Raw genomic sequence first — 7,668 nt, 5'->3', positions numbered from 1 at the left:
AAAAGTCCTACGAGGACTACTACCTATTCGAGATACACCAAGACTTGATGGAGAGCTACCATCAAAGTGCCAGGCAGGAAAGGTACGAGATCATTGCTGCGATGATCACTACCAAGATTAAGGATGGAGAGTCCATCATAGCCCGCCTACAGAAAATGCAAATGTGTGTGGACCGCTTGTTGAAGTTAAATGTTAACTTCGACAAGGATCTAGCCATAGATATCATTCTACACTCCTTGCCTCCTTGATACGACTAGTTTCGTATGACCTACCACATGAACAAGGAGGAGGTCACTCTAAGCAAGCTTCAAGGGCTACTAAGGACTGCTGAGAGTAGTCTAAAAGGAAAATTTGTTGCATCTACTTCTACTACTACTACCATTTCTTGGCTATTGGGCAAGGAATTGGTAAGAAGAGGAAAGCTCTTTCTAAGATCTGCAAGGGAAAGTCCTACGATGGTACCTTTTCTAGTGCAACCAAAGCTGGTCCCGCTGCTCCTTCTCCCACTTTGAAGGATGCAGAGTGCTTCTACTGCCACGAGAAAGGGAATTGGAAATGAAGCTGCCCAAAGTACTGTTGGGTTATGAGCATTCTAACACTCCTAAGTGTACATGCAACCCTAAATACCTTGGATCTATGTTTTCTCTATTATACATGCACATATGAACATCCAAGGTATTATCCTAATCTAGCATACAAAACTATCAATATAACAAGATAGAATACATACCTCTTTGATGTAGAATGTCTTCATGAAGCTTGAGTGCCTAGTGCCCCAAGTGTGACACCTCAAATGGTTCATAATCATCAAAACAATTAGAATAACTTGAGAGAGTTCTACACTTCATGAAAATCGGCTAGCCCTTTCTTACTCTCACTAGTGGCCGATTTTTCCTCAAGAATAAGATGCTTATATAGTTATACAATTAGGGTAAACCCTAATTGTCATGACTTTCCATTTCCTTGGATCCATGGGTTCAAATACACCATGGAGCATCCATGAAGCATCATATGGGTTTTAGCCCAACTAGATAATCCATGGAGCATTAGCCCACTATACAAGTATGGATGATTTACACAATCAACCCATATATTTAATTAGTCTTCTTTTGATCACTCAATTAATGCTAGATTAATTCTTGATCAATACTAATTAAATAATCTCATTATTCTTATTATTAATATACTAGAACTTATAATATATTAATAACCATAAGTGTCTTATTTCTCTCATTTAGTCTATCCAAGTGCATGATGGTATGCAACCCAAATGGACCATGCCGGATCGGGTCAAGTCTTACCAATTATAGTTATGGACTTAGACATTAATCCAACAGTCTCCCACTTGGATAAGTCTAAAACTATTATTGCGTATGACTTCAGGAACCAACTGGCAATCGTAGCTCTCAAAAGCTTCTGTCGAACTCTGACCTTGTAGATGAACTCTGATCTTGTCAATGACTTGTCCATTAGATAAGGGATCATATATTCCTCCATTCTAGATATCATATGGACTGAGACATGGATTATAATCATTCTCTCTGTCCATTAGTTGTTTCCCGATTTCCGATTTATGACGACTGACTAATTGAACAAATCAAATCAGTCCTGACCCGGCCGAGCACTTCCATTTGTCATCATCAAATCATCGAGGGGCCCACAGATATCGCTTTTATCCCGAAGGTAAAAGGAATGAATAAACTTCGACTCATATGGCTTGTTCTACTACTTGTTGAATCATACACAAAGGCACGTATTATAGCACCGAGTTACCAAATGCAGTTTCGTGCAATCAATGTACAACCAACTCATAGTAACAACTCATATCTCTAGGTTTGAAGAATATAAGATATTATCGTCTCATGATCACTCGTGATAAAACCCATGAAGTGATTCCAATGAGCGCGGGTTGAATCCAATACTCAGAACTTATGAGCACTCATGAGTGTTGTAGCCCTTTGTCCAACACCTTAGACCTCTACAAGCCAACCCATGACAGTCTTAATTCATATCTACTTCCAACATATGACCAACTGTGGATGGTTTGAATAACTTAGTCATTCTGGAAGAATAACCTAGTTTATTCGGGAAGTCAAAACATGCAAAGTGAAACACAATAATAATTGAATCCAATATGGTCTCAGAACTTATGAATATAAATAAAACACCTTTTATTTATCACCATATGATTACACATTATTCATTGTATGCTGTTTCAGCTATCAACTTTATTCTTGAATTTAAAACAATAGTTGTCCCATGCTCCAAGCATGTACACTATGTTTTTCTAAACACTAGTCATGCCATACACCAAGTATGCATACTATGTTTGTCTATGATCTTTACTTTGTGAACTAGATCAATTGAACATAACTTCAATGATTCTCTTTTCACACTCCCAAATCCTTATTGTAAATACAAGAATTCCAAATTCATGTCATTTACTGAAATCTGTTAGATTCTAAACTTATATGCATTGATCCTCTTGTAATGATTATGCACAAAGTCAGAAAGAATTGGCAACAATCATTACAGAGTATTCCAAAGGAGATTAGCTCCTTAGAAACATCCTTCTTGCATTAAGTTTCCTAATCTTAAAGAGATTGGAAAAATTCTAACTTTGAAACATTTCCAGATTCCATTTTGACTATCACTTCTGAACAAGAGTTGCCTCCTTACAGATTATGTCAATATGGTCCTTCCAGAATTATCACTACACTTCCAACTGTCCTTGAGCAACCAATCTTTGGTAAACCTTAGGTTGTCCTCGACAATTGTTTAATCCTTTTAGTCATATCCAGTTCTAAACCTTTTCCCTTCTTAATGCCCTAGGCATTTGGAAAATTTTAGAAAGGATGAATATAGCACATATAATCGAGCCTATATCCGAGGCATATGGGACACGATTCATGATGTCTCACATAAAGACTAAACCAGTCTTTTGCTATAATATTTCCATTTCTATTTGCCAAGTTCTCATAATTCAGATTATAAAAAGGGATGTCGTAATCATAATCGAATTTTAGAACGCAAATAATGGACCCATATACAGAATTTCCTTATGTTGAGCCATTCCAACATGAATTCATATATATCCTTGACTAAATGATTAAAACCTCACGATCTAAGCTCATAGATTTGAGATGAAGTATAATTTCCTCTCCCTTAATTATAGCAAAACAACTTTTTCCCAATTGAAACCTTTTGTTTTCTATAATTAACATTGCTAACTTGCAATACTTATCATAATTATCATGCTCCCACTAACATGATGATTATTAGCATAACACTTATGCTCCCACTAGCTTTGACATGTACTCAGAAATCAGCTGGACTTCTAGAAATCAATACTTTATTGACTTTCTTACCAAAGTTCAGATTTCTGATACTGGATTGTTTTGATAGAACTTTATCAAAATCATACACCTTCCCTTAGATAGCACACTTGTGTGTCTAAACAGTTATGAAGAGGGATGCCGTAATCATAATGGTTAGACCTTTTTGCCACTTCTCACAAGTCCAGGTTAGTGTGCCGGTAAACCACACACGCTCCACTAACGACTTTGAGAATGCAAATATCACAAATGCTATCTAACTAAAATCTACTTAGTGAAAGTGTTTCCTCACTATCATTTTCATGAATCGGAGAGAAACCTTATGACACTTAGATTTAATGGTGTATGTGTTCTTATCCATGTGAATTGTCAAAACCATAGTCACAGGACAAGGATAATGACAAATCCAAACTCATATGGATTGAACTCAATCTTAACTTCTTACCACCTGGCAGCTCAAGGGCCTGCCATTGCTTCCAAGTTGTTGTGCAACCAATTGAGAACTCTAAGAACTCATATGCAAAGCCAACTTTAATTGGAATGGGCACAGAATATGTCAACACGATAGGCTATAAACCTTAAGTCGTGTGCTAGTGAAGAACTTTAGGTTTTATTCTTGATTAGTTCTTGAGACTTTCAAGACCTTTAAGACTCCTACTGTCCTCTTGACCTATAAGACTCCCTTGTCAAACATCCAAGAGATAGTGTGGATTCTAACCAAGACAAACACTTCACACAATTGGCCTAAGTTGGTCTTTGTTTTATCCAAAACATCACAACTTACCAATTTCAAATGTACAAGAGAAAACTTTTACTCTTACATTTGATAAGTGTTTTTAAACTTTATTAAAGACATGTCACTCAAATTACAATCTTGGAGTATGACTCTAAGACTTGTATTGGAACGAAGTATGACTCATCTTCTTGATTTAACCATTTCAACAATTCAAGATCCCTTCTTCTTAGTCATAAGAATGCACTAAGACTTCCTTAGAGAACTAATTTTGATATGGTTTCTTAATCATTAAGATGATCACAAAGCTGATACTAAAGTACTCTCCCATCTTTTCAGATTTGAGAAACTTTTATCCTTCTACCTAATTTGATTCTTCTTATTCGCTCTTCTATACGTTAGAACCTCTTTCCAATGTCTCAGAGTTACACTTAAGCTTGTAAGTATAATCATATTTACTGAGCTTTAGTAAACTATGACGAATTGTCTTATCCATCTTTTGTGGTGGACTTAATCAGTGCACATGACTATGTACTCGATGCCTTAGTCCATTACTTGACTCACACATCCATGTGAATAAGTAATCAGTCTTAATTTTCCAATACTTGAAAGTTCTCATTCATCATGCTATAGAACTTGCATGAATCCAAGTCCCGGTCCACTTGAGACTTGGGTGACGAGAATCTTTCCTTATTTGGTAAATTTAGACATTACCACAAATGAAAGAATCAATTTCATATTTCCACTCTTGCTATTAATGGAATTATATAAGCAACAATTTTTCCTCAAATGCCATTGTAAGGATATTTTAAAATAAATAAAATCAAAATTTTCTTTTATTTAAAAAAAATTATGCGGAAAAATTTATCCTTACAATCCATATGAAAACTTGTTGTTATCTGTTCCTTAGCAATATCTCATAACTCCTAAGAAGTAGCTCAAGAATCCGATTTTCAAACTACGCGATAGAAATCCATCTATGCGATCAGATTCAGCATATTCTTTCTTTAAGTTCCTTTACTTTTGTTTGATTCTTAAAACATTACCATGTGACCCAGTCACATCATGTATCAGGAATTTCATAATAGAAACTTAACAGAGTTAGATTAGTGGACTTTACCTGAAGTAGAGTCAACCTTATTGACTTTAACATCCTTAGGTAAATTTGGCAGCTTCGCAACTAATAACCCTTCCTTTGGCAATATAACCATATGGACCCTTTGATAATGGTACACGGGACTATTACAGACTTAGCCTTTTCTCTTTACCATTTGGTCAACCTAGTTGACTATGGTCAATCCCTTTCCTTGGGAAGAGAGTGCTTTTTCTGTATTTCCAGTGTCACCATTGTCAATGTCCATAGAGTTTCAGGAAGTTGATCTTAGCCAATAGATAAGATCATTAAGGGTCTTGTCATAGTCTATTTCATAGGTGTCCCAAAGGAACTCACTATGTGACTTAGAAAGTGATTGAACCACCAACTTTCTCAAGACTTTGACACCCAACTCTCCCGGCTTGTCACTATGTGACTACATCTCCAAGATGTGATCACACCTAGACCTTGCCTTGCCAATAGGGCTTGAGTGACCTTTAAACTTTTCAAGAACTTGTGGGGTAGGGAGAATAATTGGAGGAGGTGAAAGAAGTATGATTTCCATTGGAATATCATCTTCATTTAGGAAAGCTAGTTTCAAGAGATTTGGGAAGATCATAAATGTCTAAACCAGACATGTTTTGGGAGATATTCAAGATAGTTGATCTTAAAGTCCTTAATATGACACCCAATATGAAATATTAAGGCTAGGACCCAACAAACTATTTTATAACTTAGAAGAGGTATGCCGTAATCCAAGCTATAAAACAATTTGATGGTAGGTGAATGACGATTCACCAATTTCCACCAAGATAAACGAAATGTATTATTAGGTTTTAATTGGTTTTTGAAACTCCTAGATCTTTTGAGATTCATTGAACTGTTCAATGGCATGTTTCAATCTCGAGTGTGCCCTTCAGGTTTTGTGACTGGGATGCCGAGGATCACAAAACAAGGTGTGAAGTAACCATGCAAATTACTTGGTACCCTTAAGTGTTCACCCCTCAATCGATGTGCCGGTTAACCACACACGCTCCATCGATACTATGATAAACATTAAGTCACCCTTTGCCTACCTTGTTAAATACGAGTTAGTGTGCCGGTTAACCACACACGCTCCACTAACCGACTTAAACAAAGTGCAAAGTGTAATTTCATGGATTAGCACCTTCTTCACATTTTCCTAAGTAACTAAGATTGGGTATTTTTTAAGAGTTTAGTTACTTAGTATTTATCATTAATACTTTTAATGAAGGGAGAATTATAGTCATGTCAAACCCGTTCGGCTAACGACCCTCCACCAGTCAAGCAAGCAGTGGGTGAGAGTGGACACCCATTAAGTTGCCATTTTATAGGCAACAACCTTATACCCACCTTATAGACCGGCTTCGTGAATGAGGCGTACTAGCGGTAAGACCGGCTTTACTCTTATACATGTATATATTATTAACTTATAATATTATAAAGTATAAGGGTTGAATTTTAACTTTTAAAATTCTAAGGGCTAACTTGGAATTAAAGTATTCATAAGAGAAAACTTTACAAATTCCAAAACTTGAGGGCAAGTTTTGAAACTATTCAAAACTAATTAATTCCATAACTTATGTATTTAAAGTAGTTTTAATCCAAAAACTCTTCAAGTTCCATAACTTGAGGACAAATTATGGAAGACTTTAAACTAATAAAGAATTAACTTTTTCTTTATTTTATAACTTATGGAATTAATTAAGGTTACATTATTATTATTATTTTTTTATATTTATTTAATGAAGAGACTCTTGGTCCTCCATAACTTAAGGACAAATTATGGAGTCATAACTCCAATTAATTAGAACTAGACTCTTCATTTTTTTGTAACCTTTGCCAATTTTATGAGTTTTATGAGTCTTTAATGTGACTCTTCATGTAACTTGAGGACAAGTTACACAAACACATTTTATACTCAACTCTTAGATTAAAATGGATTGAAAACAACTATTTCATTCAACTTTTCTATTAATCTAAGAAACTCATAAGAACAAGATAATTCAAATCAAACTTTTTCATGTAATTAGTCTAACCTTTAAACTAATACAAAACATGAATCTATTGACAAGTATCTTTGAAATTGGATTAGCATGAACATTACCACAACAAAAACAAGTTTATAAGTTCAAAAACAACTTAGGGTAATGTTCCTAGTCCATATCTAGCCAAAAAAACTCGAAAATATGTTGTCTGGGGTCCAACTCGTCGAGTGCATGAACACAACTCGGCGAGTTGGATGCATTTTGCCTTGGACTCGTTGAGTCCCTTCATGGACTCGGCGAGTCTGCTGGGCTGACAGCACCAATTTTGATTTTTCAGCTTCTATTGCAGGTATAACAAGAAAACAAGCCTAGGCTCTGATACCACTGTTGGGTTATGAGCATTCTAACACTCCTAAGTGTACATGCAACCCTAAATACCTTGGATCTATGTTTTCTCTATTATACATGCAAATATGAACATCCAAGGTATTATCCTAA

The sequence above is a fragment of the Lactuca saligna genome, chromosome 9, assembly GCF_052625555.1.
Source record: "Lactuca saligna cultivar CGN05327 chromosome 9, ASM5262555v1, whole genome shotgun sequence".
Classification (NCBI taxonomy): Eukaryota; Viridiplantae; Streptophyta; class Magnoliopsida; order Asterales; family Asteraceae; genus Lactuca; species Lactuca saligna.
The sequence above is the reverse complement of the archived record's forward strand: the minus strand, read 5'-3'. Positions refer to the sequence as shown.